This window comes from Arachis ipaensis, chromosome B10 (genome assembly GCF_059453495.1).
Source record: "Arachis ipaensis isolate K30076 ecotype BB chromosome B10, ASM5945349v1, whole genome shotgun sequence".
NCBI classification, from domain to species: Eukaryota; Viridiplantae; Streptophyta; class Magnoliopsida; order Fabales; family Fabaceae; genus Arachis; species Arachis ipaensis.
This window is the reverse complement of record NC_142435.1, coordinates 12,447,884-12,469,520: the sequence shown is the minus strand read 5'-3', so window position 1 is coordinate 12,469,520 and position 21,637 is coordinate 12,447,884. Positions and strand designations below refer to the sequence as shown.

Sequence of the window (21,637 nt, the reverse complement as noted above, 5' to 3'; positions counted from 1 at the left end):
GATGTTGAGTGCTTCCTCCTCTCCTTCGACATGATATACTTCTTTGAGATGCCTTTTGCGGGAAGATTTGGAGATCCCTCCTGCTGCGAATCCGCCATGTATCATGTGGACATGTCTTTCTGGTGTCCGTCGTTCTGTTCGCTCGGTATCTTCATCCCTTCGTCTTTTTCTTTGATCATCATCTCGGGTGGCCAGGAATCGATCTAATTTTCCTTCCCTTACCAATTTTTCTATGATATTTTTTAAGTCGAAGCATTCGTTGGTGGCGTGTCCTTTGACCCTATGATATTCACAATATTCCTTCCGATTTCCTCCTCCCCTTTTTCCTTTGAGGGGCCTTTGACAAACCCCATTTGTAGGGTTTATCTTGTATTAATTTTAGGGGATTTTATTACCTTTTACCCACATTTATTCAATGAAATAGCATGGTTTTATAACTTTTCCTTTAATTGTGCTTAAGAGTGAAAACATGCTTTTTAGGTCTTAAAATAGCTAAATTTAATTCACCTTGATTCTATTAGATGCCTTGATATGTTTGTTAAGTGATTTAAGGTTTAGGAGGCAAAGATTGGATCAAGGGAATGAAGAAAGAAAGCATGAAAAGTTGGAGAACTCATGAAGAAATGAAAGAACCGGAAAGCTGTCAAGCCGACCTCTTTGCACTTAAACGACCATAACTTGAGCTACAGAGGTCCAAATGATGCGGTTCCAGTTGCGTTGGAAAGCTAACATCTGGGGCTTCGAAACGATATAAGATTTGCCATAGTTGCATCGCACATAGGGGCGCGCACGCGCACGGTATGCGGACGCGCCGATGGTGGCACATGACCCACTTAATGCAAACGTGGCCAGCGATTTTAGAAGCCTTGTGGGCCCAATCCAACTCATTTCTGATGCTATTTAAGCCAAGGATTGAAGGGGAATCAACATACTTTTCATACCTTTACATACTTGTCATCATTAGTCATAGTTTTAGCTTAGTTTAGTAGTGAGAGTTAGTTTCTAGAGAGAGAAGCTCTCACTTCTCTCTAGAATTAGGATTAGGATTAGGTTTAGTTCTTAGATCTAGGTTTTAATCTTTGCTTTCTTCCACTTCTATCTCTCAATTCTTTGTTGCTACATTCATCTTCTTCTATTCTTTTGTTATAATTTTCTTTATGTTGTTCTTATATTTTGTTGTAGATCTAGTATTGTTCCTTCTACTTTCTTCCAATTCAATAAGAGGTAATTCATAATAATTGTTCTTCTTTGCTTTTCTATTGTTGATCTCTTGCCTTTGTAGTTGTAAATTCCTTTAATTCTTGCAATTAGTAATGTTTACTTCTATTGCACTCTATGTGTTTGTTGAAATGTCTCTTCTAGATATAGTATAGATTTTGTTCCTCTTGGACTAGGTAGAGTAATTAGTGACACTTGAGTTATCTAATTCCTTTGTTGATTGATAATTGGAGAGATTGCTAATTGGTTTGGAGTGCACTAAAGCTAGTCTTTCCTTGGGAGTTGGCTAGGACTTGTGGCTCAAGTCAATTCATCCACTTGACTTTCCTTTAATTAGTAAGGGTTAACTAAGTGGTAGCAATGAACAATTCCCATCACAATTGAGAAGGATAACTAGGATAGGACTTCTAATTTTCATACCTTGCCAAGAGCCTTTTATAGTTGTTAGTTTATTTTCATTGCCATTTACTTTTCTTGTCTCTTATCTCAAAAACCCCAAACACAACTCATAACCAATAATAAGGCACTTTATTGTAATTCCTAGGGAGAACGACCCGAGGTTTGAATACTTCGGTTTATAGATTTTAGGGGTTTGTTACTTGTGACAAACAATCTTTTGTATGAAAGGATTATTGTTTGGTTTAGGAACTATACTTGCAACGAGAATTCATTTGTGAAATTCTATACCATCAAAAATCCGTTCGTCAAAATGGCGCCGTTGCCGGGGAATTGCAATGGTGTTATGTTATTGGTTGTTGTACATATGTGAATAGTGTGAATATCTTGCTTTTTGCTTTATTTGCTAGTTGTAGAATTTTGTTTCTTTTGTTCTCTATTAGCTTTTGTTTTTATTTTATCTTTTTACCATGAATTCTCATTTTGGCTATGAGTGTGATTACAACTATGTTGTAGGTGATGGGAGCTACAATGAAGATGTGTGTCAAGGATGGGATAACCAAAGGTGGGAGGAGCCATATGCTTATGATCAATCCTCTTGGCAACAACCTCCACCAATGCACTATGAAGAAGAGCCATTCTATGATGCATATCAATCCAATGGCTATGGTGAATCTCCTTGTGACTTTCAAGAACCACCACCATATGCCTATGAGTCATATCCTCAACATGAACCTCAACCACACTCACAAGCCTATTTTCAACAAACACCTCCATATGACCATGATCCTTACTCACCATACCAACCTCCTTTTGAACCATATGAACCATACATGGAACCACAATTCCAAGATTACTACTCCCAAGAACCACCTCAATACACACCGCCACCTTACCAAGAAGAACCACCTTCCTATAATGAACTCTTTCTCCAAGACAATGAACCCTCTTATCCACCCCAATTCTCAATGGATAAAATCCTTAGCCTTATACTTCAAGGGCAAGGAGAAATGCAAAGGGAGACACTAGAATTTATGGCTACCTTGACCAAGGTAGTAAGCATTTTAGCCTCCCAATGCTTGAGCACTCAAAGCACTCCCATGGTCACATGTGGAGAACCAATTAAAGAGCATAGCATGAAGGAAAGATTGAAAACTCCGGTGGAAAAGGAGGAATGCGACTTTGTGTTAGAACAATTGGAGGAGCCTATGATTATTAAAGAAAAGGAAGAAGTGGTTGAAGACTTAGGAGATGCGGAACCTCCATGGGAAGCTAAAATCAAAGAAAATCCCTCCAAGAAGAGTAAATTTGATGTTGAGGAGGAATGTGCACAACCTCCGAGGCATATTCTATATGAAGACTTGGAGAGAATGAAGCAAGAATTGAGTTTCCTTGGCGATGAAGATCATGCATCCAATCTTCTTGGTGAAGAATCCTTTGAATTTGAAGAACCTTCTCCTAATAAATTTGAAAGTGATATGAAGGTAGATTTCTCTCAACCTCCCATTTATGACTTGAGTGATGTTGAAGAGTTAGAGGAAGTTGATGAACAAAGGATTGAAAATGAAGAAGTTTATGAAGAGGTGGAGATTGACAAGGAAGAACACAAGGGAGTAAAGCTTGCTAGCACATTGGAGATACCTCTCCCCAAGCCATCACCATCCATTCTCTCATTCAAGTGGGTAAATTCCTTATGCTCAAGCTTTATTATTCCCCTTGAATATGGTTTGCTTAGGACGGATGGTCAACTAAGACATATTTGTGGCTTTAAGAGTAAAAAGGAGATGGTTAGTGGTTTGAAATATCATTCTAGGTTCATTATGGTTGCATGTTCAAAGCTTAATTGCACGGTTTGGTATAGAGCTAGATTGTTTGGGTTTAGGAGAATGTTTGGTCACTTTATTGAGAATTCTAAGGTCATGCCACCCAAATGGAATAATGATAATCAACTTGAAGATGGGTGTGGAAATAAGATATGGGATCCGGGAATACATGAGGATCAATTTTGGGAGCCCCAAGCTTGTGAAGAACTCCATCAAGACTTGGCTCAATCCATGAAGAATCTTGGGGCACAATGGAGAACCAAGCATTGGTGGGAGTTCCAAGATGAATACAAGCACAAGCCACCTTGATGAGGAGCTCCCCATAAGTCCAACTTAAGGACAATAAACAAAAGTGCTAGGTGGGAGACAACCCACCATGGTAAAACCTTTTCATTTTCTCTTTTGTAAATATTGGTAAAATTAGCTTAATTTCATGTTTAGATTAGTTGGTAGAGTTTAATTGGTAGTTTAAGTATATTAAATAAGGTTTTATGGTGTTTTGGTAGCTGTTTGGAGGTTTGGAATGCTTGGATTGGTGCAAAAACATAGAAAAAAAAAATTTTGAAAAATAGAGCACCATCCACGCGTACGCGTACATGGCGCGTACGCGCACTTCCAGCATTTTCGACCATCCACGCGCGCGCGCCATGCGTGCGTACGCGTGGATTGAGAAGTTCCAACCTCCATACATTTCCCAGAGAGTTGTGCCTGCGCCGCGCCAACGTTATGCCTCTGGCACAAACCCCACTTGCGCACACGCGCACACGACGCGTACGCGTCACTCTCGGAATAAGCCATCCGCGCGCGCGCGGCATGCGCGCGTACGCGCGGATTTCCTTTCTTCACCACATTTCTTTTCTTCTCCTCTTTCTATTTCTTTCCTTCTCCTTTCTCCTACCCCCCATCCAACACTTCCAAACACCATTGATAACCATTTATTTTAGTTAGTTAATTAGTTAGTTAGTTAGTTGATTAGTTAGTTTTAGTTTAGTTTCCATTTTATTTTCTCTCTTTTCATCATAAGTGTTGGAGTATTGACTTTGTTTACTATACATTGCTATATCCCTTATTGCCTAAATGCTATTTTAGCATGAATGTTTTTAGATAATTTTTGTTGGATTCTATGATTGAGGTTATATTTTACTACTTGGTTTTGAATTCTTCATGCTTACCTTTTGAAAAATACCAAGTGATGAGAATTGTCTTCGAGCTTATAACTCTTTTGAATTGCATGTTGTAGCTAGCCACCATGTGATTTGAACCGTATTCTTTGATTAGGCAACCTCTTGATGGATGATGTTATGCATTTACCTTAATGCATTGTATTTCATGATTATATCCATCCATATGTTTGGCTTGAATGCTTTTATGCTTCGGTAATGCTTGTTTTACCTTACAAGTTCACTTAAAGCATCTCAAGCACACTAGGATAAGTGAAGTGCATGCTTCTTTTGTGACATAGCTTTTATGCTAATGTGTATTCTAAACCGCGCAATTTAGAATTCACACACCTAATATTTCTTAATGTCACACTAATTCACTCACCTCATTCTAGTGATTTACCTCATTCCAACAATGTATGCTTCCTTGCTTTTATATCTTCTCATCTTATGGTGTTATATTTTTGTTTTTCATAACGAATGCACCACAAGCAACCATGGAAGCGGAAGAAAGAACACATAGCAATCCGGAGAGACGCCGTACCCCCTTGCTCATCTTTGAGTGCACCGAGGACGGTGCAAACTTTTAAGTGTGGGGAGGTCGTCCGACCGTTCGGCAATCTTGGGTGACAAATTTCTAATCCCAACACTTTTGCATTTCATTTTAGGATTTTAGGATTTTTACTTGCATTTTCTTATTTTTGCATATGTATACACAATAAGCTTAGTCAAATAATGAAATTTTTCAAGATTTCTATCTATAGGGCATGTCAATTGATTTGAGTGAAAACTTTTAATAGAACTTGCTTGAATTATATATATTATGGATCATGTTTTGAGCTAAGAACACAAGCTTGTGAGATTTGAGCCTAATGATGTGGTTACATCTTATAACCACGTATTTTTCCTTCTTGTGTGCATTATTCTCTTTCTATGAATGTAATCTTTGATTTGTTTGATTCTTTATGTCCATTATTTTTTGTATTCATGCATTTATATGATTGAGGCCATCATTTCATTAGCTCACTTACCCAAATAGCCTACCTTTTATCTTCCATTATTAGCCAAATTTGAGCCTACGATTAACCCACTTGTTCTTAATTTAGCACATTACAAGCCTTAAAGCGAAAAAACAATAAATGTCCTTACTTGGATCTTTGATTAGCTTAGACTAGAGTGTGTGTATCATTCAAGTGTGGGAAACTTGGGACATTGGGGGAGTAAAAGGGTAGTTTTGTATTTTTGTTGTAAATATTGGGAATTGGGTACATGCTCATGTATTGATTAAATGTATAGACCTTATGCATTGGTACTCTTGTATATAGTTTGAAAGAAAGAAAAAAAATGAGAAAAAAATATATGAAAAGTATAGAAAAAATGGAAAAAGAAAGAAAACGAAAAAGAAAGAAATAAAAAAGGGGACAAAATGCCCCAAAGTGAAGCTCAATAAGATCAATGCATATGAGTTGTGAAATGAAAAGAAAATGCATGAGTATGTGAAAAAGTGAAAAATGGGTAGCTAGATTAGAACTTAATTGTATAGGATGTCATAGGTTAGGTGGGAAGTTTAAGCTTATCAAAGATTCAAATTTCAAGCTCACTTGACCAAATATGCATCCTACCTTGACCCTAGCCCCATTACAACCAATGAAAAGACCTCATGATAATTGTATGCATGCATGAAATAAATGTTGATTGTTAGAAGAAAAACAAATCTTGGAAAGCATGAAATAGAGGAGAATTGAGTGAATCAACCCTAAACCCTTGAGCGAATAGAGTGCAAACACACCCGGTGAGGGTTTGATGCTCAATTACATGTTTTCACCTATGATCATCATTCTTCATGCAAGTTTGTAAAAATATTTAATAGCTCAATTCAATTGTGGATTGGCATGGTTGTCAATACCTTTAGCCCTTGTGCATATATGCATCTTGGGAATTGATTTATTTTGACCAAGCACTTGCATTCATGTAGATAACTGCATATAGTTTAGGTTGCATATAGTCTATTTCCATTGAATAAATGCCATCCCTTACTTCATTCTTGGCTTAAGCATGAGGACATGCTTGGTTTAAGTGTGGGGAGATTGACAAACCCCATTTGTAGGGTTTATCTTGTATTGATTTTAGGGGATTTTATCACCTTTTACCCACATTTATTCAATGAAATAGCATGGTTTTATAACTTCTCCTTTAATTGTGCTTAAGAGTGAAAACATGCTTTTTAGGTCTTAAAATAGCTAAATTTAATTCACCTTGATTCTATTAGATGCCTTGATATGTTTGTTAAGTGATTTAAGGTTTAGGAGGCAAAGATTGGATCAAGGGAATGAAGAAAGAAAGCATGAAAAGTTGGAGAACTCATGAAGAAATGAAAGAACCGGAAAGCTGTCAAGCCGACCTCTTTGCACTTAAACGACCATAACTTGAGCTACAGAGGTCCAAATGATGCGGTTCCAGTTGCGTTGGAAAGCTAACATCTGGGGCTTTGAAACGATATAAGATTTGCCATAGTTGCATCGCGCATAGGGGCGCGCACGCGCACGGTACGCGGACGCGCCGATGGTGGCACATGACCCACTTAATGCAAACATGGCCAGCAATTTTAGAAGCCTTGTGGGCCCAATCCAACTCATTTCTGATGCTATTTAAGCCAAGGATTGAAGGGGAATCAACATACTTTTCATACCTTTACATACTTGTCATCATTAGTCATAGTTTTAGCTTAGTTTAGTAGTGAGAGTTAGTTTCTAGAGAGAGAAGCTCTCACTTCTCTCTAGAATTAGGATTAGGATTAGGTTTAGTTCTTAGATCTAGGTTTTAATCTTTGCTTTCTTCCACTTCTATCTCTCAATTCTTTGTTGCTACATTCATCTTCTTCTATTCTTTTGTTATAATTTCCTTTATGTTGTTCTTATATTTTGTTGTAGATCTAGTATTGTTCCTTCTACTTTCTTCCAATTCAATAAGAGGTAATTCATAATAATTGTTCTTCTTTGCTTTTCTATTGTTGATCTCTTGCCTTTGTAGTTGTAAATTCCTTTAATTCTTGCAATTAGTAATGTTTACTTCTATTGCACTCTATGTGTTTGTTGAAATGTCTCTTCTAGATATAGTATAGATTTTGTTCCTCTTGGCCTAGGTAGAGTAATTAGTGACACTTGAGTTATCTAATTCCTTTGTTGATTGATAATTGGAGAGATTGCTAATTGGTTTGGAGTGCACTAAAGCTAGTCTTTCCTTGGGAGTTGGCTAGGACTTGTGGCTCAAGTCAATTCATCCACTTGACTTTCCTTTAATTAGTAAGGGTTAACTAAGTGGTAGCAATGAACAATTCTCATCACAATTGAGAAGGATAACTAGGATAGGACTTCTAATTTTCATACCTTGCCAAGAGCCTTTTATAGTTGTTAGTTTATTTTCATTGCCATTTACTTTTCTTGTCTCTTATCTCAAAAACCCCAAACACAACTCATAACCAATAATAAGGCACTTTATTGTAATTCCTAGGGAGAACGACCCGAGGTTTGAATACTTCGGTTTATAGATTTTAGGGGTTTGTTACTTGTGACAAACAATCTTTTGTATGAAAGGATTATTGTTTGGTTTAGGAACTATACTTGCAACGAGAATTCATTTGTGAAATTCTATACCATCAAAAATCCGTTCGTCAGCCTTGCTGGGGGAATTTTTTCTGTATGGCAGACTTCTTTGTATATTTCGACTAGGGATGCTCTGAGGGGAGTATAATTATGGTATTTTTTAATTTTCTCCCCTTGCCGGTCTTCTTTTCGTTTATTTTCTTTGTCTTTGTCACGGTAAGAGGCCCCCGATTTTGAGGTCTCTCCTAACCGAGCGTTTTCTTCCATGTTGATGTATTTTTCTGCCCGTTCTTGCACTTCGTCTAAGGAGGTCGGGTACTTTTTTGATATAGACTGGCTGAAAGGTCCCTCTTGTAGGCCGTTGATAAGTCCCATGATGGCGGCCTCTGTGGGTAAGCTTTGTATGCCCATGCATGTTTTGTTGAATCTTTCCATGTAGCTGCGGAGGCTCTCCCGATCTCCTTGCTTGATCCCTAGTAGACTGGGAGCGTGTTTAGCTTTATCTTTCTGGATGGAGAATCTGGCGAGGAACTTTCCGGCCAAATCGTCGAAGTTTGAGATGGACTTGGGAGGTAAGCTGTCGAACCATCTGATCGCCGTCTTCGTGAGGGTTGTTGGAAAAGCTTTGCAGCGAACGGCATCTGAGGCATCGGTAAGGTACATTCTGCTTCTGAAATTGCTGAGATGATGGTTGGGATCGGTGGTGCCGTCGTACAAAATCATATCCGGTAGTTTGAAGTCTTTTGGAATTTTGGTTTTCATAATTTCTCTGGTGAATGGATCCTGTTCTTTGCGTGAGCTTTCCTCAGGAGTGACCCGAGGGGCTTTTAATTTGAGATCGGCTTCTAATTGCTATAACTTGTCTTCCAATTTTCGACGTCGCCGTATCTCTCTTTGTAGATCCTTTCTGACCTCTCGTTGTTGTTGAGTTTCTTTCTCGAGTTGCTTTAAACGGTCTTGAAGTGCGTCTATTATCCCCGGATTTGATGAGTCTTTGTCTCCGTTGGATTCCGGAGTATCCTTTAGCGTGGTGTCCGCGTTCTTGTGCGGTGTTCTGTTTTCCATATCTGAATTGTGGTCGTTGTCATGGCCATCCGCCATGGTGTTGGGATGACTTCCAGTTCCCTGGCAACGGCGCCAATGTTCCGAGGGTTACCTGAAATTGGAGGTCGATCTCGGATGAGATCTTCTGTACTGGTCAGAGATGGCGTGTCCGGCTGGCTGGTGGTGGCCGGAGCTGTTGTGTTCGACTTGTTGGACTTGCTGCATTGCTGATCCTTGGCCACCGGAGGGTGGGGGGTACCTGCAAGAGACTCCGATGCTTAAGTTAGCACGGGTATTAAGCAGGTTTTATGTAGAATCAGAGTATGAGTTATACCTGGGTGCTCCAGTGTATTTATAGTAGTTGTAGAGTGACCTTTTTAGATAAGATAAGTTAGTTATCTTATCTTATCTTATCTTTTTGAGTTGAGGTCAGCTTATCTTCAAGGGAACCGCCTTTATCTCTATAGGCTTGGATTGCCTCTGGATTTGGGTCGTGTTCCTCTATTTGGGGCCCTTTATTGGGCTTTCCTGTCGATTTGGCCGAGCTCTTTAGGAGAGGTCGGGTAGTCTGACCCGAAGAGGTTGGTCGCTTTGTCGCCAATCATCCCGGGTCGGGTAACTCGACCCAGGGTATGAACAATTACCAAGGAACGAACGATCACAATTTCGTGCACCAAGTTTTTGGCGCCGTTGCCGGAGATTGTTCGAGTTTGGACAACTGACGGTTCATCTTGTTGCTCAGATTAGGTAATTTTATTTTAATTTTAAGCTTTTTATTTCTTATTTTCGAAAAATACAAAAAAAAATTTCTTCTTTTTCGTTCTTCCCAAAGTAATTTTCGAAAAAAACAAATTAATAAATCATAAAAACAAAAAATTTTATGCTTCCTGTTTGAGTCTAGTGTCAAATTTTAAGTTTGGTGTCAATTGAATTCTTTTTAATTTTTCTAAAAATTTTTCAAAAAATCCATGCATTGAGTTGTGTTCTTCATAATCTTCAAGTTGTTCTTGATGATTTTCCTTGTTTGATCTTTACATTTTCTTGTTTTGTGTCTTTTCTTGTTTTTCATATGCATTTTTGAATTATTAGTGTCTATAGTTTAAAAATTTTTAAGTTTGGTATCTTGCATATTTTTCTTTTCTTAAAAATTTTCAAAAACATGTTCTTGATGTTCATCTTGACATTCAAAGTATTCTTGGTGTTCATCTTGACATTCAAGGTGTTCTTGCATGCATTTTTATTTTGATCTTAAATTTTTATGTGTGTTTCATTTTTGTTGTTTAATAGAAAAAGAGAAAAACATAAAAATGATATCTTTCCTTTTTTCGCTTTCCTCATTAAAAATTAAAAAAAAATAAAAAATATATCTTTCCTTGTTTTACTCATCAAATCTTTCAAATCTTTTTCAAAAATAAAATCTTTTTCATTTATTTTTACATAATTTTCGAAATTATTTTTTTAAAATTGATTTTCAAAATCTTTTTCTCATTCTTAGTTCATATTTTTGAAAATCTCACTAACATTTAATGTTTTAATTCAAAAAAATTTTTTAGATGTTACTTACCTATTAAAAAAGGTTCAATCATTGAATTTTAAAATCATATCTTTTAGTTTCTTGTTAGTCAAGTAATCAACTTTAATTTCAAAAATTAAATCTTTTTAATTTCCTTTTCAAATCTTTTTCAAATTAAATTTCAAATCATATCTTTTTCAAAAATCAATTTTCGAAATCTTTTCTAACTTCCTATCTTTTCAAATTTGATTTTCAAATCCTTTTTCAATTAACTACCTGAATTTTTGTTTGATTTTAAAAGTTTTCTATTTCAATCATATCTTTTTCAAAACCACCTAACTAATTTTCTCTCTCTAATTTTCGAAAACTCCTTCCCCCTTTTTCAAAATTCTTTTTAATTAACTAATTGTTTTAAATTTTAATTTAATTTTATTTCTCTTTTTAATTTTCCAATTCTAATTAATATTTAAAATAAAAACAAAAATATTTTTATTTTATTTTAATTAATTTTCAAATTTTTCTCTTCTCCTTCTTCTATTCTCCTCTTCTTCTACTCACATAAAGGAATCTCTATACTGTGACATAGAGGATTCCATATTTTCTGTTCTCTTCTTTTTTACATGAGCAGGAGCAAGGATAAGAACATTCTTGTTGAAGCTGATCCGGAACCTGAAAGGACTCTGAAGAGGAAGCTAAGAGAAGCTAAAACACAACACTCTGAAGAGAACTTTACTGAAATTTTCGAAAAATAAGTAGAGATGGCCGAAACCAATAACAATGGTGGAGGTGCAAGGATGATGCTTGGTGACTTTACTACACCAAATTCCAACTTCCATGAAAGAAGCATCTCAATCCCTGCCATTGGAGCAAACAATTTTGAGCTAAAGCCTCAATTAGTTTCTCTGATGCAACAGAATTGCAAGTTTCATGGACTTCCATCAGAAGATCCTTTTCAGTTCTTAACTGAATTCTTGCAAATCTGTGATACTGTTAAGACCAATGGGGCTGATCCCGAGGTCTACAGGCTTATGCTTTTCCCGTTTGCTGTAAGAGACAGAGCTAGAATATGGTTGGACTCTCAACCTAAAGATAGCATGAACTCTTGGGATAAGCTGGTCACGGCTTTCTTAGCCAAGTTCTTTCCTCCTCAAAAGCTTAGCAAGCTTAGAATGGATGTTCAAACCTTCAAACAGAAAGAAGGTGAATCCCTCTATGAAGCTTGGGAGAGATACAAGCAACTGACCAAAAAGTGTCCTTCTGACATGCTTTCAGAATGGACCATCCTGGATATATTCTATGATGGTCTGTCTGAATTATCAAAGATGTCATTGGACCATTCTGCAGGTGGATCCATTCACCTAAAGAAAACGCCTGCAGAAGCTCAGGAACTCATTGACATGGTTGCAAATAACCAGTTCATGTACACTTCTGAAAGGAATCCTGTGAGTAATGGGACGCCTCAGAAGAAGGGAGTTCTTGAAATTGATACTCTGAATGCCATATTGGCTCAGAACAAAATATTAACTCAACAAGTCAATATGATTTCTCAGAGTCTGAATGGATTGCAAGCTGCATCTAACAGTACTAAAGAAGCATCTTCTGAAGAAGAAGCTTATGATCCTGAGAACCCTGCAATGGCAGAGGTAAATTACATGGGTAAAGCCTATGGAAACACCTATAATCCCTCATGGAGAAATCATCCAAATTTCTCATGGAAGGATCAACAAAAGCCTCAACAAGGCTTTAATAATGGTGGAAGAAACAGGTTTAGTAATAGCAAGCCTTTTCCATCATCCTCTCAGCAACAGATAGAGAATTCTAAGCAGAATCCATCTAGCTTAGCAAATATAGTCTCTGATCTATCTAAGGCCACTTTAAGTTTCATGAATGAAACAAGGTCCTCCATTAGAAATTTGGAGGCACAAGTGGGCCAGCTGAGTAAAAGAGTCACTGAAACTCCTCCTAGTACTCTCCCAGTCAATACAGAAGAGAATCCAAAAAGAGAGTGTAAGGCCATAACCTTACTTGGTGTGGCCGAACCCAGAGAGGAGGAGAAAGACGTGAATCCTAGTGAGGAAGACCTCCTGGGACGTTCACTGACCAATAAGGAGTTTTCCTTTGAGGAACCAAAGGAATCTGAGGCTCATCTAGAGACCATAGAGATTCCATTGAACCTCCTTTTACCATTCATGAGCTCTGATGACTATTCTTCCTCTGAAGAAGATGAAGACATCAGTGAAGAGCAGGTTTCTAAGTATTTAGGAGCCATCATGAAGTTGAATGCCAGTTTATTTGGTAATGATACTTGGGAGGATGAACCCCCTTGTTCACCAATGAACTTAGTGCATTGATAAGGCAGACATTGCCTCAGAAGAAACCGGATCCCGAAAAGTTCTTCATACCTTGTACCATAGGCACCATGACCTTTGAGAAGGCTCTGTGTGACCTTGGGTCAGGGATAAACCTCATGCCACTCTCTGTAATGGAGAAACTGGGAATCTATGAGGTACAAGCTGCAAGAATCTCACTAGAGATGGCAGACAAATCAATGAAACAGGCTTATGGATTAGTAGAGGACTTGTTAGTAAAGGTTGAAGGCCTTTACATCCTTATTGATTTCATAATCCTAGACAATGGGAAGGATGAGGATGAATCCATCATCCTTGGAAGACCCTTCCTAGCCACAGCAAAAGCTGTGATTGATGTGGACAGAGGAGAGTTGGTCTTTCAACTGAATGAGGACAACCTTGTGTTTAAAACTCAAGGATCTCCTTCTGTAACCATGGAGAGGAAGCATGAAAAGCTTCTCTTACTGCAGAGTCAACCGAAGCCCCCACAGTCAAACTCTAAGTTTGGTATTGGGAGGCCACAACCAAACTCTAAGTTTGGTGTTGAACCCCCACATCCAAACTCTAAGTTTGGTGTTGGGAGGTCCCAACAATGATCTGAACATCTGTGAGGCTCCATGAGAGCTCACTGTCAAGCTATTGACATTAAAGAAGCACTTGTTGGGAGGTAACCCAATGTTATTTAATTATATCTATTTATTTTCCATTACTATTTAATGTTTTCTTTAGGTTGATGATCATGTGAAGTCACAAAAACAACTGAAAAAAAAACAGAATGAAAAGCAGCATTAAAAACAGCTCACCCTGGAGGAAGAGCTTACTGGTGTTTAAACGCCAGTAAGAAGCATCAAGCTGGCATTTAACGCCAGAAAGAAGCATCAAGCTGGCGTTAAACGCCAGAAACAAGCATCAGACTGGCGTTTAACGCCAGAACAGAGCATGGAATTGGCGTTAAACGCCAGAAACAAGCAGCAAGCTGGCGTTTAACGCCAGACATGCATTCTAAGGACATTTTGCACGCCTAATTGGAGCAGGAATGCTAAGTCCTTGACCCCACTGGATTTGTGAGCCCCACAGGATCCCCACCTACCCCACCTCTTCTTCTCTCCTCTTCACACCTTTTCATAACTCTCTTCCCCAAATACCCTTAACCACTCACATCAATTCACTCTTCCCCATAAACCCCACCTACCTCCAAAATTCAAATTCTTTTCCCTCCCAAACCCAACCCTAATGGCCGAAACCTACCCTTCTCCCCCACCACTATATAAACCCCTCAACACTACTCCATTTTCACACATTACAACCACCACTTCTCCCCTTTGGCCGAATACACTCTCTCCCTCCATCTCCTCCATTTTCTTCTTCTACTACTACTTTCTTTCTTCTTTTGCTCGAGGACGAGCAAACCTTTTAAGTTTGGTATGGTAAAAGCATTGCTTTTTGTTTTTCCATAACCATCAATGGCATCTAAGGCCAGAGAAACCTCAAGAAAGAGGAAAGGGAAGGCAATTGCTTCCACCTCTGAGTCATGGGAGATGGAGAGATTCATTTCAAAGGTCCATCAAGACCAATTCTATGAAGTTTTGGCCAAGAAAAAGGTGATCCCTGAGGTCCCTTTTAAGCTCAAAAAGAACGAATATCCGGAGATCCGACAAGAGATTAGAAGAAGAGGATGGGAAGTTCTCTCTAATCCTATTCAACAAGTCGGGATCTTAATGGTTCAAGAGTTCTATGCGAACGCATGGATCACTAGGAACCATGATCAAAGTATGAACCCGAATCCAAAGAATTGGCTTACCATGGTTCGGGGGAAATACTTAGATTTCAGTCCGGAAAATGTAAGGTTGGCGTTCAACTTGCCAATGATGCATGAAAACGCACGCCCCTACACTAGAAGGGTCAACTTTGATCAAAGGTTGGACCAAGTCCTCATGGACATATGTGTGGAAGGAGCTCAATGGAAAGTTGACTCAAGAGGCAAGCCGGTTCAATTGAGAAGACTGGACCTTAAGCTTGTAGCTAGAGGATGGTTGGAGTTCATCCAACGCTCAATTATTCCTACTAGCAACCGGTCTGAAGTTACTGTAGACCGGGCTATCATGATCCACAGTATCATGATTGGGGAGGAAGTGAAAGTTCATGAGATTATACCTCAAGAACTCTACAAGGTGGCTGACAAGTCCTCCACTTTGGCAAGGTTAGCCTTTCCTCACCTCATTTGCCACCTCTGCAATTCGGCTGGAATTGACATAGAGGGAGACATCCTCATTGATGAGGACAAGCCCATCACTAAGAAAAGGATGGAGCAAACAAGTGATCATGGACCTCAACAAGAGCATGAGGAAATTCCTCACCATGAAATCCCTGAGATACCCCAAGGGATGCATTTCCCTCCACAAAACTATTGGGAGCAAATCAACACCTCCCTATGAGAATTAAGTTCCAACATGGGACAACTAAGGATGGAACACCAAGAGCACTCCATCATTCTCCATGAGATTAGAGAAGATCAAAGAGCTATAAGGGAGGAGCAACAAAGACAAGGAAGAGACATAGAGGAGCTCAAGAGCACCATTGGTTCTTCAAGAAGAGGAAGACGCCACCCTCACTAAGGTGGACTCGTTCCTTAATCTCCTTGTTCTTATTTTCCTTTTTTTCGGTTTTGAGCCTTATGTTTTATTTATGTTTGTGTCTTTACTATATGATCATTAGTGTTTAAGTGTCTATGTCTTAAAGCTATGAATGTCCTATGAATCCATCACCTCTCTTAAATGAAAAATGCTTTTAATCACAAAAGAACAAGAAGTACATGATTTCGAATTCATCCTTGAAATTAGTTTAATTATTTTGATGTGGTAACCATACTTTTTGTTTCTCTGAATGAATGCTTGAACAGTGCATATGTCTTGAATTTATTGTTTATGAATGTTAAAATTGTTGGCTCTTGAAAGAATGATGAAAAAGGAGAAATGTTATTTGATAATCTGAAAAATCATAAAATTGATTCTTGAAGCAAGAAAAAGCAGTGAAAAGCAAAAGCTTGCGAAAAAAATGGCGAAAAAAAAAAGAAAGAAAAAGAAAAAGCAAGCAGAAAAAGTCAGTAACCCTTTAAACCAAAAGGCAAGGGTAATAGAAAGGATCCAAGGCTTTGAGCATCAGTGGATAGGAGGGCCCAAAGGAATAAAATCCTGGCCTAAGCGGGTAAACCAAGTTGTCCCTAACCATGTGCTTGTGGCGTGAAGGTGTCAAGCCAAAAGCTTGAGATTGAGCGGTTAAAGTCGAGGTCCAAAGCAAAAACAGAGTGTGCTTACGAACCCTGGACACCTCTAATTGGGGACTTTAGCAAAGCTGAGTCACAATCTGAAAAGGTTCACCCAATTATGTGTCTGTGGCATTTATGTATCCGGTGGTAATACTGGAAAACAAAGTGATTAGGACCACGGCCAAGACTCATAAAGTAGCTGTGTTCAAGAATCAACATACTGAACTAGGAGAATTAATAACACTATCTGAATTCTGAGTTCATATAGATGCCAATCATTCTGAACTTCAAAGGATAAAGTGAGATGCCAAAACTGTTCAGAGGCAAAAAGCTACTAGTCCCGCTCATCTAATTGGAGCTAAGTTTCATTGATATTTGAAATTTATAGTATATTCTCTTCTTTTTATCCTATTTGATTTTTAGTTGCTTGGGGACAAGCAACAATTTAAGTTTGGTGTTGTGATGAGTGGATAATTTATACGCTTTTTGGCATTGTTTTTACATAGTTTTTAGTATGATTTAGTTAGTTTTTAGTATATTTTTATTAGTTTTTAAATAAAAATCACATTTCTGGACTTTACTATGAGTTTGTGTATTTTTCTGTGATTTCAGGTAATTACTGGCTGAAATTGAGGGACTTGAGCAAAAATCATATTCAGAGGCTGAAGAAGGACTGCATATGCTGTTGGATTCTGATCTCCCTGCACTTAAAGTGGATTTTCTGGAGCTACGAAAGTCCAAATGGTGCGCTCTCAGATGCGTTAGAAAGTAGACATCCAGGGCTTTCCAGAAATATATAATAGTCCATACTTTGCCCGAGTTTAGATGACGTAAACTGGCGTTCAACGCCAGCTTTCTGCCATATTCTAGAGTTAAACGCCAGAAACAGGTTGCAAAGCAGAGTTAAACGCCAGAAACAAGTTACAAACTGGCGTTTAACTCCAAGGAAGACCTCTACATGTGAAAGCTTCAATGCTCAGTCTAAGCACACACCAAGTGGGCTCGGAAGTGGATTTCTGCATTATTTACTCATTTCTGTAAATCCTAGTTACTAGTTTAGTATAAAAACTACTTTTAGTGATTTATTTCACATTTTTTATCATTTTTAAATCTCTAGACCTCCATGGGAGGCTGGCCACTCGGCCATGTCTACCCTATTTTCACTTATGTATTTTCAACGGTGGAGTTTTTACACCACATAGATTAAGGTGTGGAGCTCTGTTGTTCCTCATGAATTAATGCAAAGTACTATTATTTTTCTATTCAATTCAAGCTTATTCTTATTCTAAGATATTCATTCACACCCAAGAATATGATGAATGTGATGATTATGTGACGCTCATCACCATTCTCACTTATGAACGCGTGCCTGACAAACACTTCCGTTCTACATGAAAGCAAGTTTGAATGCATATCTCTTGGCCTTCTGATTTACGATCAGAGTCTTCGTGGTATAGGCTAGAATTATTGGCGGCCATTCTTGAGATCCGGAAAGTCTAAACCTTGTCTGTGGTATTCCGAGTAGGATCTGGGAAGGGATGGCTGTGACGAGCTTCAAACTCGGGAGTGCTGGGCGTAGTGACAGATGCAAAAGGATTACTGAATCCTATTCCAGCAGGATCGAGAACCGATAGATGATTAGCCGTGCGATGACAGCGCATTTTGGACCATTTTCACTGAGAGGACGGGATGTAGCCATTGACAACGGTGATTCCCAACATACAGCTTGCCATGGAAAGGAGTATGAGTGATTGGATGAAAGCAGCAGGAAAGCAGAGGTTCAGAAGGAACAAAAGCATCTCCATACGCTTATTTGAAATTCTCACCAATGAATTACATAAGTATTTCTATCCTATTTTATATTTTAATTATATTTTAATTATCAAATCTCCATAACCAATTGAATCTGCCTGACTGAGATTTACAAGGTGACCATAGCTTGCTTCAAGCCGACAATCTCCGTGGGATTGATCCTTACTCACGTAAGGTTTATTACTTGGACGACCCAGTGCACTTGCTGGTTAGTTGTGCGAAGTTGTGACAAAGAACTAAGATTATGAACGTGCGTATTAAGTTTTCAGTGCCGTTACCAAGGAATGAACGATCACAATTTCGTGCACCACTGACCAAGAAACAGAAGAAAATATCCATAAAGAAGAAAAGGTCAGAAAAAAACAATCCAACCTCTACCCCAACAAGCAAGGTGAATCAAGCCAATCACAATAAAAGAAAACTTGTTAGGAGAAATTTATATCAGGGGGCACTAATTTTCACCTCTCCCCCCTTGGAGACATTTCTTTTAACCAACTGGAAGAAGAGGAAGAAACTTCAATAATCAAGTGCCAAACTAGTGACGTTAAAGAAGTGCTTGTCGGGAGGCAACCCGATAATTTCGTATCCTTAGTTATTCTTCGTAGTAGTAGCTTTCTTACTTATTTGATTTTTATTGAGTTTTTATTATTTTTCTGATCATGCAACTATTTTAGAATAGGAACCAGAGATTCCTCTTACTATTTGTTTTTATTTTCAGTTCTTCTTTGCTTGAGGACAAGCAAACCTTTAAGTTTGGTGTTGACGCTTCGCTTAAGGGTTTTCTGTTTATTTTTTTTGCACTAAGGGAGGTGAATCATCTTCACAAAGGAGCACAACCTGAAGAATAAAATGACCGCTCGGATAACTAAGGTGGTTGAGTTCCTTTCATTTTTTATTCCTTCCCGCTTTTATTATGTTATGTTCCGATTTTCTGCTATTTTGCTTTGTTTGTTGCATGATCCTTTATTAGTTAGAATCCTAGGTCTAGTTTAGTTTTCTCTTAATTGATTTAATTCCGAAAAGATGTCTCATGTATTACTCACTGAGCTTGAAATTCAAATAAAAAAAAAATATACAGAAGTGATGTATTGCATGAGAAAGTGAGTCTATATTGAAGAATAGTCTTTTTTACTTAGATGTGGTGGTACTTTCTGTGATTCTGAATGCATGACTTAAACAGTGCATATTTTTTATAGTGAAGTTTATGAATGTTAAAATTGTTGGCTCTTGAAAGAATGATGAAAAAAGAGAAATGTTATTGATAATCTGAAAAATCATAAAATTGATTCTTGAAGCAAGAAAAAGTAGTGAAAAACACGAAGCTTGCGAAAAAAAATTATTATATAAAATAAAGAAAAAAAGAAAAAAAAGAAAAGCAAGCAGAAAAAGTCAATAACCTTTCAAACTAAAAGGCAAAGGGTAAAAAGGATCCAAGGCTTTGAGCATTAATGGATAGAAGGGCCCAAAGGAATAAAATCCTGGCCTAAGCGGCTAAAATCAAGCTGTCCCTAACCATATGCTTGTGGCGTGAAGGTGTCAAGTGAAAAGCTTGAGACTGAGCGGTTAAAGTCGTGGTCCAAAGCAAATAGAGTGTGCTTAAGAGCTCTGGGCACCTCTAACTGGGGACTTTAGCAAAGCTGAGTCACAATCTGAAAAGGTTCACCCAGCTATGTGTCTGTGGCATTTATGTATCCAGTGGTAATACTGGAAAACAAAATGCTTAGGGTCACAGCCAAGACTCATAAAGTAGCTGTGTTCAAGAATCAACATACTGAACTAGGAGAATCAATAACACTATCTGAATTCTGAGTTCCTATAGATGCCAATCATTCTGAACTTCAAAGGATAAAGTGAGATGCCAAAACTATTCAGGATTGCAGTTGTAAACCCCACTATAAGAAGAGACATGAGCTTAAGCGAACTCTCATTCTCATGCAAATTCACATCCTAAGCTTATATTAGTTTTGGTTGCTTGAGGACAAGCAACAATTCAAGTTTGGTGTTGTGATGCGTGAGCATCTTTCCTATCTTTTCCTAGTGAATTTGCATCTAAATTGTTGAGTTTAATAAAGAATTAATTATCTTTTAGCCAATATGTATGCTACTTTGAATCTTGTGCAATTTTGTTTATTTTAGGTAGCATTCAGCTGGATTTGATGGAGTTTCTGCAGAAGAAGAGATGAAGGCGAATGATGCTGTCAACCCTGACCTCTCTGCACTCAAACCTAAATAACTTGAGCTACAGAGGTCCAATGGATGTGATTCCAGTGGCGTTGGAAAGCTAACTTTCAGAGCTTTTCAACAATATATAATAGTACATACTTATTCTCCGAACTCGCTGCCAAGGCTGCGCCTAACTTGAGATTTCTTAAGTTTGGCGCAAGACACAACAACAATACGCGAGATTGGTCCTGCCCACTTCAAGTTAGGCGCACTAAAGCCCAAGTTAGGCGCAGCTTCACTCAACTAAACTCCAATTCATACTGCCAAGCCCAAGTTAGGCGTGGATCCTAGTGAAGCCAAGTGGTTCCCATCCATCAATTGAAGATTTGCTGATTGCTATAATTAATTCTAATTTAAATTCAAATTTTAAAAATAGGAAAAGATATTATTTTAGTTTTAAAGATAGATTTTAAATTAATTAGAATTAGATATAAATAGGGGGATACCACCTCAACATTATTCAATTCCAGACTTCCAATTCTATTCTAATTTACAATCCTTATTTTCTCTGAACCATGAGCAACTAAACTTCCATTGTTAAGGTTAGGAGCTCTGTCTATTTGTATGGATTGATTTTATTGCTTTATCTATTTTAATTCATGTATGGATTTATAATTTAAGAATTGTTTTCGCTCTTTATCTTATAAATTTGGGTGGAACGGAAGTATGACCCTCTTTCTATTTGAGTTCTTGTATAACTTGGAAAAGCTCTTTACTTGAACAACAGCTTGAAAACATATTCTCCTAAATTTTAATTATCTGGATTTAACGGGATACATGACATATAATCCTTTTATTTTTGGGTAATTAGAGTTTTTGTGGCATATAAACTGGAATTTGATCATGTAGCTTCTAATTGGAATTAATTGACCAAGGAATTGGCAGTTAATGAATTTTAGAGGAGACTATAAAGGTCTAAGGAATTAGGGTCTAGTCACATATAGTTTGCCATAAATTAAATCCTACATAATTAAAATAGTTAGTAAGAAAAGTAAATCCGGAAAAATAGATAACTCTGAAGCCTTAACTGCTATCTCCAATTTATTTACTTGCCTTTCTTCAATATTTTTTATATTGTTTAATGTCTTTTATATTGCCCAAACATTACTTTCTGTTTGCCTAACTAAGCCTATCAAACACTATTGTTGCTTAATCCATCAATCCTCGTGGGATCGACCCTTACTCACGTAAGGTATTACTTGGTACGACCCGGTACACTTGCCGGTTAGTCTG

The 21,637-nt window shown here is 37.9% G+C and overlaps 1 non-coding gene across 1 annotated transcript; it reads right to left on the bottom strand.

Moving 5' to 3' along the window:
- Window positions 1-11,916: 11,916 nt before the first annotated feature.
- On the bottom strand, window positions 11,917-12,024 carry LOC148579172 (small nucleolar RNA R71). The gene has a single exon (XR_015899644.1). It is a non-coding gene; the product is annotated as a small nucleolar RNA R71 (small nucleolar RNA).
- Between the last annotated feature and the right edge of the window lie 9,613 nt (window positions 12,025-21,637).